This window comes from Conger conger, chromosome 12 (genome assembly GCF_963514075.1).
Source record: "Conger conger chromosome 12, fConCon1.1, whole genome shotgun sequence".
NCBI lineage: Eukaryota > Metazoa > Chordata > Actinopteri > Anguilliformes > Congridae > Conger > Conger conger.
The window spans coordinates 1567439-1590171 of record NC_083771.1 but is presented as its reverse complement, the minus strand read 5'-3'; the positions used below and the strand labels follow the sequence as shown (position 1 = coordinate 1590171).

General features: G+C 54.0%; 2 non-coding genes and 3 pseudogenes across 2 annotated transcripts; all 5 read left to right on the top strand.

Annotated features, from left to right (window-relative positions):
- The first annotated feature begins 2108 nt into the window (after positions 1 to 2108).
- On the top strand, positions 2109 to 2282 carry LOC133106352 (U2 spliceosomal RNA; annotated as a pseudogene).
- Positions 2283 to 14679: 12397 nt separating this feature from the next.
- Positions 14680 to 14855, top strand: LOC133106470 (U2 spliceosomal RNA; annotated as a pseudogene).
- A 354-nt stretch (positions 14856 to 15209) lies between these two features.
- Positions 15210 to 15326, top strand: LOC133105886 (U5 spliceosomal RNA). The gene has a single exon (XR_009704073.1). It is a non-coding gene; the product is annotated as a U5 spliceosomal RNA (small nuclear RNA).
- A 6234-nt stretch (positions 15327 to 21560) lies between these two features.
- LOC133106338 (U2 spliceosomal RNA) lies at positions 21561 to 21734 on the top strand (annotated as a pseudogene).
- A 343-nt stretch (positions 21735 to 22077) lies between these two features.
- LOC133106112 (U5 spliceosomal RNA) lies at positions 22078 to 22194 on the top strand. The gene has a single exon (XR_009704289.1). It is a non-coding gene; the product is annotated as a U5 spliceosomal RNA (small nuclear RNA).
- The last annotated feature ends 539 nt before the right edge of the window (positions 22195 to 22733 follow it).

Below are 22733 nucleotides of genomic sequence, written 5' to 3'. Positions count from 1 at the left end.
TAAATTTAGATTTCGAAAAGGCTTACGATCGGGTCTCGCACCAGTACATGTTCAGTGTACTGCAAAAGATGGGCTTTCCGGCCAGGTTTCTAGCTCGGGTGGGACTCCTTTACGCAGGGGCGAGGAGTAGATTCTTGGTTAATGGGATCCTAACCAGGGCAGTGAAAATCAACTGCGGCGTCCGCCAGGGGTGTCCCTTATCCCCCCTTCTGTTTGTGTGCTGTATAGAGCCATTTGCAGAGGTCTTGAGAAGGGAAGCCTGGATAGCGGGTTTAAAGATCCCGGGTAGTGGGGGGAGGGAGGCCAGGTGCATCTTTTATATGGACGACGTCACAATTTTATGTAGGGACGCTCGTTCTGTGAAAGTGGTTTTAGAGAAGGCGGGGTTGTACGGGGAGGCCTCAGGGTCGAGGCTGAACCAGGGAAAATCAGTCCTAAAAACCCTTGGAGTGTGGGAGGAAGGAGAGCGCCAAGCACTCCCCCTGGTGGGGACTCAGGGGGATGTGCGGGTGCTGGGACTCATTTTTAATTCAGAAGGGAAGGGGGAGGAGAACTGGGAGGTGGTGCTGAGGAAGGCTGAGCGCAGGCTCCAATTTTGGCAGCTCCGGAGGCTCACCTTCCAAGGGAAGATCCTGGTTTTAAAGTCTGTGTTGGTCCCGTTATTGTCTTTTGTGGGTGTCATTTTTGTTCCGTCGCGTTCTGTCCTGTCTCGTCTTAATCGGTGTGTGTTTCGGTTTTTATGGGGAGGGGGGTGGGAACGGCTCCGGAGGGAATGGGTTAGGCGGGAGCCGGAGAAGGGCGGGAGGGGGGTCCCAGATTTTTACCGGGTGATGTTGAGCCAATTTGTAGCCCTACACATATCTATGGTTTTAAAAATGGAAACGAAGGGATCCTTTTTCGTACGTTTTTTTATAGGGAGGTACCTGAAGCGGCTGGGCCTCATTAAGGTGCCCCTTACGGTGCCCATGGCGTTTGTGATGCCCAAGCCATATCGGCCGCTTCAGGCCTTTCTGGGGAAGTGTGGGTTGGAGGGGGAGGGGGAGGGTACCCTGGCCTCTCACCGTGCTATCCTCTCTTTTGTACAGGGCAGAGACCAGGTGTGTCCAGTGCGCGGGCTGGCGGTAGGCCAAGCAACAACCGTTTGGAGCGCGGTCACCCATCCGGATCTGCTCCACAAACACAGGGACCTGGCGTGGTTCGGCGCCCACGAGGTGTTGCCAGTGCGGGCAGTGATGCACGCGAGACGCCTGGCTACTGTTGCGGTGTGCCCCCGGGATGGATGCCGGGACGAGGAGTCAGTCCGCCATGCACTGTGGGACTGTGAGGCCGCCAGGGAGCTCTGGAGGCTGGCCGACCCCCTGCTGGGCCTCTTCTTCAGAGGCGGGACAATGACCCTGCAGCACGCCCTTTACGGGGCGGGAAAACAGGCGCTGGGGACCAGGAGCTGGAGGGCCATGTGGCTCACAGCGAACTGCTGCAAGGAGGCCCTCTGGACAGCCAGGACTCTCTGGGTGGAGGAGAGGAGGGCACTGGAACCGGAGGCAGTGTGGCGGCTGGCAAAATCCAGGGTCCGGGACTACATGAGGAGAGACCGGAGGAGGAAAGGCGCGGACGAGGCCTGGTCGTTGTGGGGCCCCGCAGCATGGACTCTCGTGGGTGCGGACTGAGGAGCAGCAATGGGCGGTCTTTGTGTTTGTGGAATAGAAGGGAGAGGAGTGTGTTTTTTAAGGACACAGGGCTGCCCATTACAAAAGAGTGGAAAGGCTAGGGTTTTAAAGTGGGATTTTAATAGGTCTTTTGTGTGTTGGGTTTTAACAGTCTTAAAGTTTATTTATTTATGTATTTATGTTCTTTTAAGACTGGAGTATTTAATGGTTTTATTTTTGGAAAGGTGTCTGGTGAACCTGGTTTGCCCCAGTGGGAGAGGGGAAAATGAAACCGGTTTGTCTTTTACTTTTACCTTTTGGGGTGGGGGCGGGAAATGTTTTGGGTTTTGTTGGTGTTGTTTAGTCTTTGTGTTTAAGGTTTTAAAATGGTTTGAATAAAATGTAAAAATAATGTAAGCCCAAGGGATATGATGTAATGTAAACTGAGGGCAGATATAATAAAAACCTTTAAAAACAAAAAAATCTGTTCTTATCAGTTTAATATCTGATACGTCCCCTATCAGGGGACTACATATTAAACGGATTTTTGGCACAGGGAGTCGGAGAAGGAGCTTGCTCCGTCCGCTTCAAGCATCGACCCGTTATTGCAGTGCGTTCGGGAACGGTGCGCCTCTCCAAGTTTTGTGCAAAAAAAGGTTGTGTTTTGTTGTCCTTTACTAGGTGGGTGGGTTGCCCTGTTCTTCCCCCTTTTTGTTTGTTTGTTTGTTTGTTTGTTTATTTTGTATGTATGTAAATTGTGTTGTAAATAGGGTGAATATGTGCCCTTGTTGTAAGTGTGCTTGCCTCTGTTTAGCAAAATGATGTAGTTTTCTGTGCGGGACGTAACTGTTTGTTGTCATTGCGCTGTCTCGCTTTTCCCACCTTCCCTCTCGGATTGTCTGTCCGGCCGGCTGGCGGCAGTGGCAACCCCGGGTCAGTGGGAGTGGCTGGGAAGGGGGCCGGAGGCGCCTGGTGCGCTGAAAGGTCACATTTCGCTCGGGTTTCTCTTCAGCACGCACAAATCTTTCGCCTTTTACTAAAGACGAGGCAGAGGAGCAGGCAGACGGGGACCAAGGACCTCCCTCACCCAGACGACGCCGACCGGATCCAGCTTTGCCATCCCTGCTTGGATCCAACGCTTGGCGTCTTCTTCAAGAAGGGAGGTGCCACTGCACCAGGGGAGCTGATCTTTGATCAGCTCCTTTTGGGCTTGCCTTTTGGTCCCCTGGGGACAACATCTTTGAGCGCTGTGTCTGCTTTTCTTCCCAACGGCAAAGGTCCGGCCTGAGCGAGAGGGAGGATGGCGACAGGAGTCCAGCCAGGTGTCAGAAGACATCACGCCGTCCGCATGACTCTCCTGCCCAGTGGAGAAGGGGGCAGCAGCAGTAGTGTGGGTCCTCTGGTGGAGCAAGGGGCAGGTGGTGCAGCCGCTGAGGGCACCACTGGGCCAGCTGCCACCAGTGGAGGAAATGGAGCTGCTGCCCCAAAAGTGAGCGGACAGGACAGGAGAGTGACAGGTATGACCCGCCTGGAATTTAGTCGGGCAGTTCTTCAGCGAGCCATGGGCTTTGTGCCTGGCGACCTGAACTGCCTGGTGAAGGTTCCAGGAAATGCAGATATTTTTGAAATTAGCTTTAAAAACGCTAATGTCCTGGAGAGGTTCTGGAACCTCTTTAGAGAGGGGAAGGACAAGGCCCCCCTCAGCAACTTTGAGGTAGAGCCCCTGTCCGACACGGAAAACAAAGTGGTCACTGTACAGTTTTATAATGAAGCTGTACAGGACCACGATGTGAGTACGTGGTTGGGCAGGTATGGCCAAGTTAAATCAGGATCTCGGAGGGTCCTGGATGAGGACGGAGTCTGGACCGGGGCCAGAAAATGGCTGGTCCAGCTAAAACCTGACCCCTCTGCAGTTGGGGGGGTATGTCATATCCCCAGCACCATTACGCTGGGGAGACACCGGGGCGTGGTGTTTTATCACGGCATGCCCAAGCTGTGCAGGAACTGCGGCGAGTTAGGTCACTTGGCCGCAGCCTGCACAGTGGTCAAGTGCAAGTCGTGTGGCGGCGAGCACGAGACCAGGGCGTGCCGTGACCCGAGGCCCTGTAATCTTTGCGGGGTGAGGGGGCATCTCTTTCGGGATTGCCCCCTCTCGTACGCGAACAGGGCCCGGAGCACCGCGCCCCTACCATCGTCACTGACTGCCCCCCCGCTCCCTACCCCTCTTATACCCACAATAATTGAAAATACATACACGTCCCCCCCCATTCAGCCTGACAACATACCAACACAAGCACCGAGCACGGCACAAGACCTCCCCTGTAGCACTATTTCGGAAATCCCAAACAGCACAGTTCCCCTGATTACCCTATCCCCAATCACCACAGTAAAGGAGGAGCCTGACTCCGACATCCTCATCACGGTGGAGGAGTCAGACTCCTCAACCACAGACACTGATGACACCATCACACCCTGGCAGAAGGCAAAATCCAAAAAGGGCAAAAGAATGAGATCACCAAAAACTACAGCTCAGCACAATTTTCCCACCCAGCCTGCAAATCCAGCAATAACACGCCAAACAAAATTAGCCAAAAGAGCCGTTATGACAAATCCAAAAGAAACCCCACAAACCTCCGTTAGGCCAAATCCCCTACCACGCCCAAACAAACCAACCCCACCACCATCAAAGCCGAGACAAACCGGTCACCACACCCTTAGCACCTTTCATCCTAGAACCACCAAGGACCAGCCAGCCCCTGGTCCAGACTCTGTAAACGGGACCCAAACAACATCCGCCTCTCAGGGCCCTCCAGGGGCTGGGGGGAAGCCTGGGGTAAGAACATCTGCCCCCACCTCTCCAGGACGGAACCTCCCAGGCAGTCGGGAGGGGAGACCCATGGGAGCACATGGTCAGGGGGTGAGTAGGCGCCAAAATAACCCAGACACAATTTTTACTACAATAGACCAAATGTGCCAAAAAATTTCTAGTAATAACCCCGGTACACCAGATACACATCAAAAATAAACTTCTATGGAAAATACAATCACATTAACAACACTCAACACTCGCAGCATTAAACATCCAGACAAACGCTCAACAGTTTTCTCCATTCTTTCACAAATCCCCTCGGACGTCGTCCTGCTCCAGGAATGTGGAATCCCGTTCCGGGAGTTGGATGGCGTTCTGGGGGGGGAATGGAGAATGGGAGACTCTCTCTGGTCTGGCTCCAACATCGCCAGAGCTGATGGGGTCGGCACGTTGACGAAGAATCCCTTTGTAAAAACAACAGCACACAATATTGTGGAGAGTGGGCGAATCCTCGTCACTGATTTCGATGTCGGGGGTTCCCCACTCAGGGTCGTCAACGTGTACGGCCCCACCAGTGTGGCCGAGAGAGTCTCCCTTTTCACAAAATTACGTTCCATATTACACACTACAATGCCCGTCGTCGTAGGGGGAGACTTCAACTGTGCTTTAAGAGATGAGGACCGCAGCAAACCAAGGCCGGATCGCTCCGGCACCCTGCTGCGGTCCCTCATCGAGGATTTCTCCCTCTGCGACGCCGGGGGCGCCTCTCCTCCCCAGCATACGTTCGTGAGTTCCTCTGGCTCCTCCTCATCCAGAATTGACATGTTTCTGCTCTCCCCAGGCCTGAGGGTGCACAGCTATTCCATCAAGGCGGTGCACTTCTCGGACCACCACATGGTAACCGTGTCCCTGGTCTGGGAGAAATCGATAACCGTGGGTAAGGGGCTCTGGCGAATGAACATCAGCCATCTCCAAGACCCCCAGGTGCGTCTCTCCTTCTCGAGAAGATACCAGGAGTGGGTGAGTCTGAAACATCTCTTTGACTCCCCGGTGGAGTGGTGGGAGATGGTGAAGGAGCGAGTGCGGGGCTACTTCCGGGCAGTCGGGCGGAGGAAGGCGAAGGAAGGGAGGGCAGTTTTTGAACGCCACAATGCTGCCCTTCAAAGACTAAGCCTCCTCCAGTCCCGAGGCCTGGATGTTAGCAGCGAGATCGCGCAAGCTCGGCAGAACCTCACCACCCTCTACCGGGAAGAGCGGAAGAAACAGACCTTCCGCTCCAAACTCCAGGGCCTCGAGGAGGATGAGAAATGCACACGGTTCTTCTTCCGCAGGGCACGGACCAAGACGAATAACATCTTGTCTCTCTATAACAGCAGAGGTGTGGTGGTGTCTGAAGAGGCGGAGGTCCGGGAGGTGGCCAGGGAGTTCTATGAGGGCCTTTACAGCGAGAGGCCCTCAGACGGGGCTCTCATGGACACCTTCCTGGGCTGCCTGGACAGACGCCTGGGAGATGAGCAGATGGAGGCGGAGTTGAGCACTGAGGAGCTCACCAGGGCGGTGCACTCCTTGAACACGCAAAAAGCTCCGGGCCCTGACGGAATCCCAGCAGAGTTTTACCAGGCTCACTGGGATCTCCTGAAGGGGGACGTGGCGGAAGTGTTCAGGGCTGCGTACAGGGAGGGGCGGTTAGGCGCCTCACTGAGACAGAGCTCAGTAGCTCTTGTCCCAAAGAAGGGGGACCTGAAGGACCTCCGTAACTGGCGGCCGATCAACCTCCTCTCAGTCGATTACAAGATCATGGCGAAGGCGCTGATGGGGAGGTTCCAAGGCCTGATAACATCGGTGATCGGACCGGACCAGACCTGCAGCGTGCAGGGGAGGTCCATAAATGACAACCTGCTCCTCGTGAGGGATCTAATCATCCACTCCGGGGAGCGGAGGTCCCCCTTGTGCCTTCTCAGTCTCGATCAAGAGAAGGCATTTGACCGGGTGAGTCATGTGTGCTTGGAGAGAGTGCTAGAGAAAATGAACATTCCTGGCCCCCTCCTGCGCTGGACAAAGATCTGTCTGACAGATATAACGGGCAGAGTGGTTGTCAATCGGCAGCCCTCTGCCCCGTTCGATGTCAGGTCTGGCGTCAGGCAGGGGTGCCCTCTAGCATCTCTCCTGTACGTCATCTACCTGGAACCGTTCCTCCAGGCCCTCAGGGCCAATCCAGGGGTGGTGGGCTACCCACTACCTGGAGCCGGGGGGGAACGGCTAAAGGTGATGGCGTACATGGACGACATTGCCATCGTCGCCACAGACAGTCGTTCTATCGCTTGTGCCACCAAGGTGTTGGACGACTTCTGTGTGGCCACTGGCGCCCTGGTCAACAGGGACAAGAGTGAACTGTTTCTGTCTCCACATTGGAGTGAGGAGCTGACCGTTTCCTTCCCTGTGCGTAGGAATACCATCAAGCTCCTGGGGGTGACCTTCCAGGCTGATGGAGGAGGGAGAACCAGCTGGGAGGGAGCCCTCCGCCACGTCCAAAATAAAATCAGGAGCTGGAGTGCACGGCCCTTGACCATGGCGGGTAAGATCCTTGTCCTGAAGGCAATTGTCCTACCCATTCTGCTCTATTTGGGGAGGGTGTTTCCCCCAGACAAAGCCACCGGGAAGTTAATTACCCGGATGGCTTTCCGCTTTGTCTGGGGGAGCACCATGGAAAAACTGAAACGTGTCACCCTCCTCAAGGAGGAGCGGAATGGGGGGCGGGGGGTCCCAGATATCGTAAACATCATTATGGTGCAGGGTCTGGCCACCCTTGTCCAGAACGTAGGGAAGGTGGGTAAGGCCTCTGGTACCTTTGCCAGGTACTATGCCACCCCCTTCCTCAGAGCAATGGGCTTGGGTGTGCTGGACCTCACCATACCCTACAGCTGGGACCCCCCCTATGTCTATCGAGCCCTGAAGGACTTTGCCTACAGGACGGGTCTGCCCAGGGCTGGCCTAACCTCGTGGAGCTACAAAATGATCATGGCTCATTTACGATCTGGCCAAATTGTAACGCTCCCGAGGGGGGGGCCAGACCTGGACCCGCAAGTCATCTGGGCAAATGTGACACACAAGTGTCTTACCAACAAACAAAAAGACATTGCCTGGATGACAGCCCATAGGTGTCTCCCCACACGAACTTTTATGTATCGCCGGCACTTAGCCCTGACTGAACGCTGCCCCCACGGATGCACTGACTCTGAACACATTCACCACCTGTTCTGGGAGTGCTCCGTGGCCAGGCGGGTCTGGGGCCTTGTTTGTTCCTCTGTCTCCCTAAGCAGGTTCCTGCCGAGGTCCTCCCTGATGGCTGAGGGCATCCTCTACGGTCCGCCGGGGGGATGCAAGACCACCGTGCTCCAGCGTCAGTGGAGGATCATCAACACCGTGAAGCAGGTCCTGTGGGAGACGAGGAACATCAAGGTCTACCAAAAAACAACTGTAGACCTGATCACTCTCCGGAGGAGGATTCAAAACCTCCTCCAAGACGGCGTGATGTTGGACATTCACACCAACAAGACCCTGGCGAGAGAGAAATGGGGGGTGGACCACTGGAAAGAACTGGTTATATAGTCCACCCCCCCAAGAGGGGCAAGACATTCTCAACACCTGCCAAACCCGAGCAAGATGGACCCTTTCTAAGCATTTTTGCCCGCTTTGGGCTTTCTTAAAAAGACTCACTTTGTTGTTTTCCGTTTGTTCTGATATGATTTTCCTTAGACTTGTTTCTCATTTGTTTAGTCATCTGTTTGCACGTTTTTGTTTGGAGTTATGTTTCTTGTGATTTACAGTTGTTGTCTAGTTTTGTCGAGTGTTTGTTTTTGTTGAAATCATTATTTTGAGTTATTGAGTGTGTTTTAAAAAGGAAAAGAATTTTAAAATGTAAAAGAAATTTAAACCAATAAAACAACCTTTTACTAAAGATTTCCGTGGAGAGGAACGCACCTGAGTTTGTGCTATTTTTGGATGCTCCGTCCACAGGGCGGGGCAACTTCGAACGGTTTAAGGACAGACGGCAATGTGCGACAGGTATGCGGGTTGCTTGCGAGTCGCCGACTTGCTCGTTTCTGGCTTATCGCCTGCTTGCCGCGTGCGATCGATGCCCCGCTCGCTAAATAGCTTTGGTCGCTGCCTAGAGAGCAGCTATTCGGTAAGTAACAGTGTACTCGGTATGTGTCGAGTGTTTTTGGCGGCTGTGCCTGCCAGTGGAGGACAGTGGCTCTTGGTGGGAGGAGCCAGCTGAGTCCGGTCGTTACGGTAGCTCGCCGACCGGCCAGTCAGTGCGTGCGCAGGGTTCTTGGGAAGGCGGGGAGGGGGGCCGGCCCCTGGGCCAGGTGGCGTCTGCCCCGAGCGCGGTCCGGGGCCACCGGGAGGGCGCCGTCGGCAGGGGCCAGTTTGCGGTTATCGCTTCTCGGCCTTTTGGCTAAGATAGGCGGTTTGATCTCTGGGCAAGTAAGCTATCTTGAAATCTGTAAAACAGTTTTTTTTGGAATTTTTTTGGTTTTTTCCGAGTTGAAGAAAAGGAGGTAAGTACTGTTGATTGGGGTGTGTTAAGGGGTGGAGCCCTTCGGGGCTGGGAGAAACAGGGCCTTTGTCCTGGGGTAAAAACTTAGAAAGTTAATTCTGTGTGCTGGTCTTTTTGAGTTTTTTGTCTTTTGTCGTTTGTTCTTTGTAAAAGTTTGTAAAATGTCTGCGGCGAGACTGGGAAGCCGCAGACACTGCTGTGTGAGATTCCTGTTGAGAGAGAAAGACGGAAAGCTTCTGCAGCTTTCTCGTCTGGATTTCTCCAGGAAATATATCAGGGGAGTGCTGGGGTTCACCCCAGCTGAGATTAATTGCCTCGTAGTCCTCCCCCAAGGAAAAGGATTCGACGTATCCTTCAAAACGTCACAGCAACTGGCCTCGTTCTGGACAAAGTTCGAGACAGTGAAAGAGAAACTGGGCATGTTCCAGGTAGAGAGGCTTACGGACGATAGCCTGAAAGTGGCTATTGTCCGTATGTTCAATGAGACTGTGGAGGAACCGGACATTGTCACCTGGCTTTCTCGGTATTGCCAGGTGAGAGGTTCTCCACAAAAAGTAATGGATGTGGACGGCATTTGGACCTGCGTTTGGCGCGTGCCAATCAAGCTGAACGAGGACCCATCAGGGTTCAGTGGGATGCGCCACCTGCCGACACTAATTGTGCTGGGTGAGAACAGGGGGCTGATATATTATCAGGGTCAGCCCAAGCTGTGCCGCAGGTGTGGCCAATATGGCCACCTGATTGAAGCCTGCAGAGTGGTGGTGTGTGGTAAGTGCAGGGAGGTGGGGCACCAGGCCACTGAATGTACAACGGGGAGGAAGTGCAATCTTTGTGGGGAGAATTCCCACCTGTTTCGGGACTGCCCGGACTCCTTTGCGAATAGAACAAAGGCACTCCGGGCAGCCGGCAGAGAACAAAGTGAGCGAGAGACACAGGAGGAACAGGGAGGAGAGAAGGGGAGGACTGAGGAGGGGGAGGAGCAGGTAGGAGAGAAGGGGAGGGTTGAGGAGCAGGGAGAAGAGAAAGGGAGGACTGAGAGAGAGGCTCAGGGAGAAGGGCAGGAAGCGGAGGAGAAGAACAGCAAGGCCCAGGAGGGGGCAGGAGAGAAGGGGAGGGAAAGGGAGGGAGAGGAAGCCCAGGGAATGGAGAAGAAGGGAGCCCAGGAAGAGGTAGATGAAGAAGGGGGTGAAGTGGCCCAGGGCAAGGGAGTGGAAGACAAGGAGAGAGAGGAAGGGGTAGAAGAGGGTGAGGTAGGGGCCGGGGAGTCCAGCAGGGCCACGGTGGAGCGGAGGGTAGGAAAAAAGGGCAAGAAGAGGCAGGTAGGGGAAGGGAGCGACCAGGGAAGCCTGGTGTTGTTTCCAGAGGAGACCCTGGATAACCTGTACGGGATACGGGGGGAGTCCGAGTCCGGGTCCGGGTCCGGGTCCGGGTCCATGGTGACTGTGGAGTCCGAGGAGGAGATGGAAGCGGCTCAGGCCGGCGTGATGAAGAGGCTGGCTGACGAGGTGGTGGGGCCTGAGAAGGAGGGCGGGGTAAAGAAGGGACGGGTAAGTTTCAGGGAGAGGTGGGGCTTGCTGGCTGGGGAGTCGGACAGTGAGTCCGCTGCTTCGTCCCCGGTCTTCCCGCAGCTGTCTCCCAATGAGTGGCCGTACCTGGGGGTGGACCCGCCCACCACCGGGGGAGCCCCGGGGGGGGTAGAGGCAGAGCCAGCAGGGGGCAATAAGCCCTAGTGGTTAGAATTTTTATTTTTGGTACCGTGTTTTTAAGAAAGGAGGTTTTAGTGATTTTTTATCCCCTTAAAAAAAAAAAATGGCCACCATCTCAATAGCCACTTTGAACGTGAGAAGCATCTGTACTCCAGGGAGGGCGCAGGCGGTTTTTGCATTCCTGGAAACTGTGGGGGCAGACATCCTCTGCCTACAGGAATGCTGCTTGCCCCTCAGCTCCTCCTATAAACAGTGGGAGAGGAGGTGGACCCACGGCCCGTCTGTGTGGAGTGGGTCGGATGGGAACAAGGCGGATGGGGTGGCAGTCCTGGTGCGCAACACAAGGGTGGAGGTGGTGGGTCACACGGTGATTAGACCAGGTAGGGTTTTAGCGGTTTCTTTGAGTTTCGGGGGTGTGGCATTTCGGGTAATAAATGTTTATGCCCCAGCGTTAAAGCAGGACAGATTTGATTTATTTCACGGGTTATCCCCACACCTGCTGGGGAGGGTTCCACTTTTGTTAGTGGGGGATTTTAATTGCGTTTTAGAAAGGGAAGGGAGGAGGGGTTTTGGGGATTTTAAGTTAGATAAGACCTCTTTGTTTTTAAACACGGTTTTAAAGGATTTTAAACTCAAAGACCTTGTAAAGGTAGCAAATCCAGCTCCGGGCTTCACCTGGAGTAGTCCGGATGGGGCCAGAGCCTCCAGGATTGATTTTATTTTTGGAAGGGGGGTGGCAGCGGCTACAGCACGGGCAACCCCTGTGTTTTTCTCAGATCACGTCCTCCTGACCTGCTCCCTGGTGCTGGAAGGCAGCCTGGAAGTAGGACGGGGGGTGTGGAGGCTGAACTGTCTCCTGCTAAAGGAGCGGGGGGTGCAGGAGCAGTTCAGGAAGGAATATTTAGCCTGGCAGTCTCTCCAGGACCTTTTTGGGAGCAGGGCGGAGTGGTGGGAGGACACAAAGCCCAAAATAAAGGGGTTTTTTATCCACGCTGGCGTGGAGAAGCGGGAGAGAGAGAGGCGTGTGTGGGCCGGGCTCCAGAGGCGCCTCAATCGCTACTCTAACCTCCTGCTCGGGGGTTTTGACTTCCGAGCAGAGGTGGAGGAGACGAGGCGCCTCATGGCTGCCATGGCAGAAGCCCAGGGGAAGGGCGTGATTTTTAGGAGCAGGGAGAGGGATATAGATGAGGGAGAGGCCTGCACCAGGTACTTTTTTAAAAAGGTGATGGCGCAGGGAGCCCTCATGAAGGGGTTGAGGAAAGAGGATGGCTCCTTGGCCGAAACGGGTGAGGGTTTGAGGGAGGAGGTGGAAAGTTTCTACTCCAACCTCTTCTCCACCAAGGAGGTGGTGGAGGAGAGGTTGGAGGAGTTTTTGAGGGTTATAGACAAAACGGTTGGAGAGGGGGTGGGTCTTGAGGCCCCCATAGTTTTAGCCGACCTGTCCACCGCCCTGAGGTCTTTTAAAAAAGGGAAGGCTCCAGGGGCAGATGGCTTGCCCCTGGAATTTTATGAGACGTTTTGGGATCTGGTGGGTCCGGATCTGGAAAAAGTTTTTAAGGATTTTGATTTTAGGGAGCAGCTCCCGAACAGTTTTAAGGAGGGAGTTGTGACCCTGTTATTTAAAAAAGGAGAGGTGACGGACCTAAAAAACTGGCGTCCGATCACACTTTTAAATTTTGATTTGAAACTTTTTAGCAAGATTTTAACAATCAAAATGAAATCGGTTTTAGGGGATTTGATACACCCGGATCAAACCTGTGCAGTGGCCGGAAGGAGGATCACGGACAGCCTGGTGTTGGTGAGAGACGCCATCTGTCTGGCGAGAGACAGAAATCTGAAATTAGCTCTTCTAAATTTAGATTTCGAAAAGGCTTACGATCGGGTCTCGCACCAGTACATGTTCAGTGTACTGCAAAAGATGGGCTTTCCGGCCAGGTTTCTAGCTCGGGTGGGACTCCTTTACGCAGGGGCGAGGAGTAGATTCTTGGTTAATGGGATCCTAACCAGGGCAGTGAAAATCAACTGCGGCGTCCGCCAGGGGTGTCCCTTATCCCCCCTTCTGTTTGTGTGCTGTATAGAGCCATTTGCAGAGGTCTTGAGAAGGGAAGCCTGGATAGCGGGTTTAAAGATCCCGGGTAGTGGGGGGAGGGAGGCCAGGTGTATCTTTTATATGGACGACGTCACAATTTTATGTAGGGACGCTCGTTCTGTAAAAAAGGTCTTAGAGAAGGCAGTGTGGTATGGGGAGGCCTCAGGGTCGAGGCTGAATGAGGACAAGTCTGTCCTCAAGACCTTTGGAGTGTGGGAGGAAGGAGAGCGCCAAGCACTCCCCCTGGTGGAGACTCAGGGGGATGTGCGGGTGCTGGGCCTTGTTTTTAACTCGGAAGGGAAGGGAGGGGGGAACTGGGAGGTGGTGCTGAAGAAGGCTGAGCGCAGGCTCCAGTTTTGGCAGCTTCGGAGGCTCACCTTCCAGGGGAAGATCCTGATTTTAAAGTCTGTGTTGGTCCCGTTATTGTCTTTTGTGGGTGTCATTTTTGTTCCGTCGCGTTCTGTCCTGTCTCGTTTAAATCGGTGTGTGTTTCGGTTTTTATGGGGAGGGGGGTGGGAACGGCTCCGGAGGGAATGGGTTAGGCGGGAGCCGGGGAGGGGCGGGAGGGGGGTCCCAGATTTTCACCGTGTTTTGTTGAGCCAGTTTGTGGCGCTACATATATCGATGGTTTTAAAAATGAACACAATGGGATCCTTTTTAGTACGGTTTTTTATAGGGAGGTACCTGAAGCGGCTGGGACTTATTAAGGTGCCCCTCACGGTGCCCATGGCGTTTGAAATGCCCAAGCCATATCGGCCGCTTCAGGTCTTTCTGGGGAAGTGTGGGTTGGAGGGGGAGGGGGAGGGTACCCTGGCCTCTCACCGTGCTATCCTCTCTTTTGTGCAGGGCAGAGACCAGGTGTGTCCAGTGCGCGGGCTGGCGGTAGGCCAAGCAACAACCGTTTGGAGCGCGGTCACCCATCCGGATCTGCTCCACAAACACAGGGACCTGGCGTGGTTCGGCGCCCACGAGGTGTTGCCAGTGCGGGCAGTGATGCACGCGAGACGCCTGGCTACTGTTGCGGTGTGCCCCCGGGATGGATGCCGGGACGAGGAGTCAGTCCGCCACGCAATGTGGGATTGTGAGGCCGCCAGGGAGCTCTGGAGGCTGGCCGACCCCCTGCTGAGCCTCTTCTTCAGAGGCGGGACAATGACCCTGCAGCACGCCCTTTACGGGGCGGGGAAACAGGCGCTGGGGACCAGGAGCTGGAGGGCCATGTGGCTCACAGCGAACTGCTGCAAGGAGGCCCTCTGGACAGCCAGGACTCTCTGGGTGGAGGAGAGGAGGGCACTGGAACCGGAGGCAGTGTGGCGGCTGGCAAAATCCAGGGTCCGGGACTACATGAGGAGAGACCGGAGGAGGAAAGGCGCGGACGAGGCCCGGACGATGTGGGGCCCCGCAGCATGGACTCTCGTGGGTGCGGACTGAGGAAGAGCAATGGGCGGTCTTTGTGTTTGTGGAATAGAGGGGAGAGGAGTGTGTTTGTTAAGGACACAGGACTGCCCAATACAAAAGGTTGAGGGAGGCTTGGGTTTTTAACTCTGGGTTTTAAACTGTGTTTTGTGTTTGAACCGTTGTTAAATTATTTGTGTAATTTCTTTTAAAGAGGGGGTGGGTAATTTTATGTATTTAAAATGTGTTTGGATTCATTAGTCTCTGTGGGAGGGGGGAAAATGAAGCCAGTTTTTTTCCTGTTCCTTTTTTTTACTTCTGGGGTGGGTTCGGGAAACGTTGTTGTATATCTTGAGTTTGTTTGTGTTTGTTTAGACTTTGTGTAAAAAATATATATATATATAATTTTTGTAACGGTAATGTAAGCCCAAGTAAACTGTCTGGAAATGCAAACTGAGGGCAGATGTAATAAAAAAAAATTTAAAAACAAAAAAAAAAATCTGTTCTTATCAGTTTAATATCTGATACGTCCCCTATCAGGGGACTATATATTAAACGGATTTTTGGCACAGGGAGTCGGAGAAGGAGCTTGCTCCGTCCGCTTCAAGCATCGACCCGTTATTGCAGTGCGTTCGGGAACGGTGCGCCTCTCCAAGTTTTGTGCAAAAAAAGGTTGTGTTTTGTTGTCCTTTACTAGGTGGGTGGGTTGCCCTGTTCTTCCCCCTTTTTGTTTGTTTGTTTGTTTGTTTGTTTTGTATGTATGTAAATTGTGTTGTAAATAGGGTGAATATGTGCCCTTGTTGTAAGTGTGCTTGCCTCTGTTTTTTAGCAAAATGATGTAGTTTTCTGTGCGGGACGTAACTGTTTGTTGTCATTGCGCTGTCTCGCTTTTCCCACCTTCCCTCTCGGATTGTCTGTCCGGCCGGCTGGCGGCAGTGGCAACCCGGGTCAGTGGGAGTGGCTGGGAAGGGGGCCGGAGGCGCCTGGTGCGCTGAAAGGTCACATTTCGCTCGGGTTTCTCTTCAGCACGCACAAATCTTTCGCCTTTTACTAAAGATTTCCGTGGAGAGGAACGCACCTGAGTTTGTGCTATTTTTGGATGCTCCGTCCACAGGGCGGGGCAACTTCGAACGGTTTAAGGACAGACGGCAATGTGCGACAGGTATGCGGGTTGCTTGCGAGTCGCCGACTTGCTCGTTTCTGGCTTATCGCCTGCTTGCCGCGTGCGATCGATGCCCCGCTCGCTAAATAGCTTTGGTCGCTGCCTAGAGAGCAGCTATTCGGTAAGTAACAGTGTACTCGGTATGTGTCGAGTGTTTTTGGCGGCTGTGCCTGCCAGTGGAGGACAGTGGCTCTTGGTGGGAGGAGCCAGCTGAGTCCGGTCGTTACGGTAGCTCGCCGACCGGCCAGTCAGTGCGTGCGCAGGGTTCTTGGGAAGGCGGGGAGGGGGGCCGGCCCCTGGGCCAGGTGGCGTCTTCCCCCGAGCGCGGTCCGGGGCCACCGGGAGGGCGCCGTCGGCAGGGGCCAGTTTGCGGTTATCGCTTCTCGGCCTTTTGGCTAAGATAGGCGGTCAAATTGCTGCGTGGTCAAGGATTCGTCCGTTGAGGAGATTGTTTTGTTGAATTTAAAAAAAAAAGTTTGTTCCTGAGATTGAAGACAGCAAGGTAAGTGATTTATTGATTGGGGTGATTTAAGGGTTTGAGCCCTTCGGGGCTGGGCAAGAGCCCGGGGGTGCTTTTTTTTGGTTAACAATTTTGAGCAAGAAACGTGTAATTTGTGTGTTGGGTGGTTATTGTGGGTTTTGGTCTGTAACTGACCTTTTTTTTGAGAATGTCTGCTGCCAGGGTGGGCACGCGCAGGCATTGCTGTGTTAGGTTCTGTTTGAGGGAAAAAGATGGAAAGCTGTTGCAGCTGTCCCGCCTTGATTTTTCAAGGAAATGTATAAGGGGAGTGCTGGGTTTCACTGCAGCTGAAATTAACTGCCTTGTGGTTCTCCCGCAAGGGAAAGGTTTTGACCTCTCTTTTAAGACGTCTCAGCAACTTGCCTCGTTCTGGGCAAAGTATGAGACGGTTAAGGAGAGGTTGGACATGTTCAATGTGGAGAGGCTTACGGATGATAGCCTAAAAGTGGCTATTGTCCGTATGTTTAACGAGACTGTGGAGGAATCGGACATTGTCACCTGGCTTTCTCGGTATTGCCAGGTGAGAGGTTCCCCACTCAAAGTAATGGATGTGGACGGCATTTGGACCTGCGTTTGGCGCGTGCCAATTAAGCTAAACGAGGACCCATCAGGGTTCAGTGGGATGCGCCACCTGCCGACACTAATTGTGCTGGGTGAGAACCGCGGGCTGATATATTATCAGGGTCAGCCCAAGCTGTGCCGCAGGTGTGGCCAATATGGCCACCTGATTGAAGCCTGTAGAGTGGTGGTGTGTGGTAAGTGCAGGGAGGTGGGGCACCAGGCCACTGAATGCACAACAGGGAGGAAGTGCAACCTTTGTGGGGAGAATACCCACCTGTTTCGGGACTGCCCGGATTCCTTTGCAAACAGAACAAAGGCTTTCCGGGCAGCCAGCAAAGAGCAAAGGGAGCGAGAGACACAGGGGGAACAGGGAGGAGAGAAGGGGAGGACTGAGGAGGGGGAGGAGCAGGTAGGAGAGAAGGGGAGGTCTGAGGAGGGGGAGGGGCAGGGAGGAGAGAAGGAGAGGTCTGAGGAGGGGGAGGAGCAGGGAGAAGGGGTAGGGAGGACAGAGGAGGGGGAGGAGCAGGGAGAGGAGGTAGGGAAGACTGAGGGAGAGGCCCAGGGAGAAGGGCAGGAAGTGGAGGAGAAGAACAGCAAGGCCCAGGAGGGGGCAGGAGAGAAGGGTAAAGAAGGGGGTGAAGTGGCCCAGGGCAAGGGTATGGAAGACAAGGAGAGAGAGGAAGGGGTAGAAGAGAGGGAGGTCATGGCTGGGGAGTCCAGCGGGGCCACGGTGGAGCGGAGGGTAGGGAAAAAGGACAAGAAGAGGCAGGAAGGGGAAGGGGGCGACCAGGGAAGTCTGGTTTTGTTTCCAGAAGGGTCCCTGGGAAACCTGTACGGGACACCGGTGGATTCGGATTCCGAGGCTGGGTCCATGGTAACCGTGGAGTCCGAGGAGGAGATGGAGGCAGCGCAGGCCGGGGTGATGAAGAGGCTGGCTGATGAGGTGGTGGGGCCTGAGAAGGAGGGCGGGGTAAAGAAGGGACGGGTGAGTTTCAGGGAGAGGTGGGGCTTGCTGGCTGGGAAGTCGGACAGTGAGCCCGCTGCTTCGTCCCCGGTCTTCCCGCAGCTGTCTCCCAATGAGTGGCCGTACCTGGGGGTGGACCCGCCCACCACCGGGGGAGCCCCAGGGGGGGGTAGAGGCAGAGCCAGCAGGGGGCACTAAGCCCTAGGTGTTGGAAAATGGTTTTAACTGTGTTACCGTGTTTTTAAGAGGCTTATTGGTTTTAAATCCCTCACAAAAAAAATGGCCACCATCTCAATTGCCACAATCAATGTCAGAAGCATCCGGACTCCAGGGAGGGCGCAGGCAGTGTTTGCAAACCTGGAAACTGTGGGGGCAGACATCCTCTGCCTACAGGAATGCTGCCTGCCCCTCAGCGCCTCCTATAAAGAGTGGGAGAGGAGGTGGACCCACGGCCCGTCTGTGTGGAGTGGGTCGGATGAGAACAAGGCGGATGGGGTGGCAGTCCTGGTGCGCAACACAAGGGTGGAGGTGGTGGGTCACACGGTGATTAGACCAGGTAGGGTTTTGGCGGTTTCTTTGAGTTTTGGGGGTGTGGCATTTCGTGTAATAAATGTTTATGCCCCAGCGGTAAAGCAGGACAGATTTGAGTTATTTCACGGGTTATCCCCACACCTGCTGGGGAGGGTTCCACTTTTGTTAGTGGGGGATTTTAATTGCATTTTAGAAAGGGAAGGGAGGAGGGGTTTCGGGTATTTTAGATTAGATAAGACCTCTTTGTTTTTAAACACGGTTTTAAAGGATTTTAAACTTAAAGATTTGGTAAAACAGGTAAATACGGCTCCAGGCTTCACCTGGACTAGTCCGGATGGGGCCAGAGCCTCCAGGATTGATTTTATTTTTGGAAGGGGGGTGGCAGCGGCTACAGCACGGGCCACCCCTGTGTTCTTTTCAGACCACGTCCTCCTGACCTGCTCCCTGGTGCTGGAAGGCGGCCTGGAAGTAGGGCGGGGGGTGTGGAGGCTGAACTGTCTCCTGCTAAAGGAGCGGGGGGTGCAGGAGCAGTTCAGGGAGAAGTACATGGCCTGGCAGTCTCTCCAGGACCTGTTTGGGAGCAGGGCGGAGTGGTGGGAGGACACGAAGCCAAAAATAAAGAGCTTCTTTATCCACGCGGGCGTGGAGAAGCGGGAGAGGGAGAGGCGCGTGTGGGCCGGGCTCCAGAGGCGCCTCAATCGCTACTCTAACCTCCTGCTCGGGGGTTTTGACTTCCGAGCGGAGGTGGAGGAGACGAGGCGTCTCATGGCTGCCATGGCGGAAGCCCAGGGGAAGGGCGTTATTTTTAGGAGCAGGGAGAGGGACATTGATGAGGGAGAAGCCTGCACCAGGTACTTTTTTAAAAGGGTGATGGCGCAGGGAGCCCTCATGAAGGGGTTGAGGACAGAGGATGGCTCCTTGGTTGAAACGAGTGAGGGCTTGAGGGAGGAGGTGGAAAGGTTCTACTCCAACCTCTTCTCCACCAAGGAGGTGGTGGAGGAGAGGTTGGAGGAGTTTTTGGGGGTTATAGACAGAACTGTTGGAGAGGGGGTGGGTCTTGAGGCCCCCATAGTTTTAGCCGACCTGTCCACCGCCCTGAGGTCTTTTAAAAAAGGGAAGGCTCCAGGGGCAGATGGCTTGCCCCTGGAATTTTATGAGACATTTTGGGATCTGGTGGGTCCGGATTTGGTAAACGTTTTTAAGGATTTTGATTTTAGGGAGCAGCTCCCGGACAGTTTTAAGGAGGGAGTTGTGACCCTATTATTTAAAAAAGGAGAGGTGACGGACCTAAAAAACTGGCGTCCGATCACACTTTTAAATTTTGATTTGAAACTTTTTAGCAAAATTTTAACAGAAAAAATGAAATCGGTTTTAGGGGGCTTGATACACCCGGATCAAACCTGTGCAGTGGCCGGAAGGAGGATCACGGACAGCCTGGTGTTGGTGAGAGATGCCATCTGTCTGGCGAGAGACAGAAATCTGAAATTAGCTCTTCTAAATTTAGATTTCGAAAAGGCTTACGATCGGGTCTCGCACCAGTACATGTTCAGTGTACTGCAAAAGATGGGCTTTCCGGCCAGGTTTCTAGCTCGGGTGGGACTCCTTTACGCAGGGGCGAGGAGTAGATTCTTGGTTAATGGGATCCTAACCAGGGCAGTGAAAATCAACTGCGGCGTCCGCCAGGGGTGTCCCTTATCCCCCCTTCTGTTTGTGTGCTGTATAGAGCCATTTGCAGAGGTCTTGAGAAGGGAAGCCTGGATAGCGGGCTTAAAGATCCCGGGTAGTGGGGGGAGGGAGGCCAGGTGCATCTTTTATATGGACGACGTCACAATTTTATGTAGGGACGCTCGTTCTGTGAAAGTGGTTTTAGAGAAGGCGGGGTTGTACGGGGAGGCCTCAGGGTCGAGGCTGAACCAGGGAAAATCAGTCCTAAAAACCCTTGGAGTGTGGGAGGAAGGAGAGCGCCAAGCACTCCCCCTGGTGGGGACTCAGGGGGATGTGCGGGTGCTGGGACTCATTTTTAATTCAGAAGGGAAGGGGGAGGAGAACTGGGAGGTGGTGCTGAGGAAGGCTGAGCGCAGGCTCCAATTTTGGCAGCTCCGGAGGCTCACCTTCCAAGGGAAGATCCTGGTTTTAAAGTCTGTGTTGGTCCCGTTATTGTCTTTTGTGGGTGTCATTTTTGTTCCGTCGCGTTCTGTCCTGTCTCGTCTTAATCGGTGTGTGTTTCGGTTTTTATGGGGAGGGGGGTGGGAACGGCTCCGGAGGGAATGGGTTAGGCGGGAGCCGGAGAAGGGCGGGAGGGGGGTCCCAGATTTTTACCGGGTGATGTTGAGCCAATTTGTAGCCCTACACATATCTATGGTTTTAAAAATGGAAACGAAGGGATCCTTTTTCGTACGTTTTTTTATAGGGAGGTACCTGAAGCGGCTGGGCCTCATTAAGGTGCCCCTTACGGTGCCCATGGCGTTTGTGATGCCCAAGCCATATAGGCCGCTTCAGGCCTTTCTGGGGAAGTGTGGGTTGGAGGGGGAGGGGGAGGGTACCCTGGCCTCTCACCGTGCTATCCTCTCTTTTGTGCAGGGCAGAGACCAAGTGTGTCCAGTGCGCGGGCTGGCGGTAGGCCAAGCAACAACCGTTTGGAGCGCGGTCACCCATCCGGATCTGCTCCACAAACACAGGGACCTGGCATGGTTCGGCGCCCACGAGGTGTTGCCAGTGCGGGCAGTTATGCACGCGAGACGCCTGGCTACTGTTGCGGTGTGCCCCCGGGATGGATGCCAGGATGAGGAGTCAGTCCGCCACACAATGTGGGGCTGTGAGGCCGCCAGGGAGCTCTGGAGGCTGGCCGACCCCCTGCTGGGCCTCTTCTTCAGAGGCGGGACAATGACCCTGCAGCACGCCCTTTACGGGGCGGGGAAACAGGCGCTGGGGACCAGGAGCTGGAGGGCCATGTGGCTCACAGCGAACTGCTGCAAGGAGGCCCTCTGGACAGCCAGGACTCTCTGGGTGGAGGAGAGGAGGGCACTGGTACCGGAGGCAGTGTGGCGGCTGGCAAAATCCCTGGTCAGAGACTACATGAGGAGAGACCGGAGGAGGAAAGGCGCGGACGAGGCCCGGACGATGTGGGGCCCCGCAGCATGGACTCTCGTGGGTGCGGACTGAGGAACAGCAATGGGCGGTCTTTGTGTTTGTGGAATAGAAGGGAGAGGAGTGTGTTTTTTAAGGACACAGGGCTGCCCATTACAAAAGAGTGGAAAGGCTAGGGTTTTAAAGTGGGATTTTAATAGGTCTTTTGTGTGTTGGGTTTTAACAGTCTTAAAGTTTATTTATTTATGTATTTATGTTCTTTTAAGACTGGAGTATTTAATGGTTTTATTTTTGGAAAGGTGTCTGGGGAACCTGGTTTGCCCCAGTGGGAGAGGGGAAAATGAAACCGGTTTGTCTTTTACTTTTACCTTTTGGGGTGGGGGTGGGAAATGGTTTTTTTTTCTATGTCTTGGGTTTTGTTGGTGTTGTTTTAGTCTTAGTGTTTAAGGTTTTAAAATGGTTTGAATAAAATGTAAAAATAATGTAAGCCCAAGGAACATGATGTAATGTAAACTGAGGGCAGATATAATAAAAACCTTTAAAAACAAAAAAATCTGTTCTTATCAGTTTAATATCTGATACGTCCCCTATCAGGGGACTATATATTAAACGGATTTTTGGCACAGGGAGTCGGAGAAGGAGCTTGCTCCGTCCGCTTCAAGCATCGACCCGTTATTGCAGTGCGTTCGGGAACGGTGCGCCTCTCCAAGTTTTGTGCAAAAAAAGGTTGTGTTTTGTTGTCCTTTACTAGGTGGGTGGGTTGCCCTGTTCTTCCCCCTTTTTGTTTGTTTGTTTTGTATGTATGTAAATTGTGTTGTAAATAGGGTGAATATGTGCCCTTGTTGTAAGTGTGCTTGCCTCTGTTTTTTAGCAAAATGATGTAGTTTTCTGTGCGGGACGTAACTTTTTGTTGTCATTGCGCTGTCTCGCTTTTCCCACCTTCCCTCTCGGATTGTCTGTCCGGCCGGCTGGCGGCAGTGGCAACCCCGGGTCAGTGGGAGTGGCTGGGAAGGGGGCCGGAGGCGCCTGGTGCGCTGAAAGGTCACATTTCGCTCGGGTTTCTCTTCAGCACGCACAAATCTTTCGCCTTATACTAAAGATTTCCGTGGAGAGGAACGCACCTGAGTTTGTGCTATTTTTGGATGCTCCGTCCACAGGGCGGGGCAACTTCGAACGGTTTAAGGACAGACGGCAATGTGCGACAGGTATGCGGGTTGCTTGCGAGTCGCCGACTTGCTCGTTTCTGGCTTATCGCCTGCTTGCCGCGTGCGATCGATGCCCCGCTCGCTAAATAGCTTTGGTCGCTGCCTAGAGAGCAGCTATTCGGTAAGTAACAGTGTACTCGGTATGTGTCGAGTGTTTTTGGCGGCTGTGCCTGCCAGTGGAGGACAGTGGCTCTTGGTGGGAGGAGCCAGCTGAGTCCGGTCGTTACGGTAGCTCGCCGACCGGCCAGTCAGTGCGTGCGCAGGGTTCTTGGGAAGGCGGGGAGGGGGGCCGGCCCCTGGGCCAGGTGGCGTCTGCCCCGAGCGCGGTCCGGGGCCACCGGGAGGGCGCCGTCGGCAGGGGCCAGTTTGCGGTTATCGCTTCTCGGCCTTTTGGCTAAGATAGGCGGTCGAATCGTTGGTTGGTGGGAGAGGAGTCTTGTCGCGCTCAAAGGAAAAAGTAAGTAAATAATAGTTGTCTTTTTTTCTGTGTTGCTTGTGTC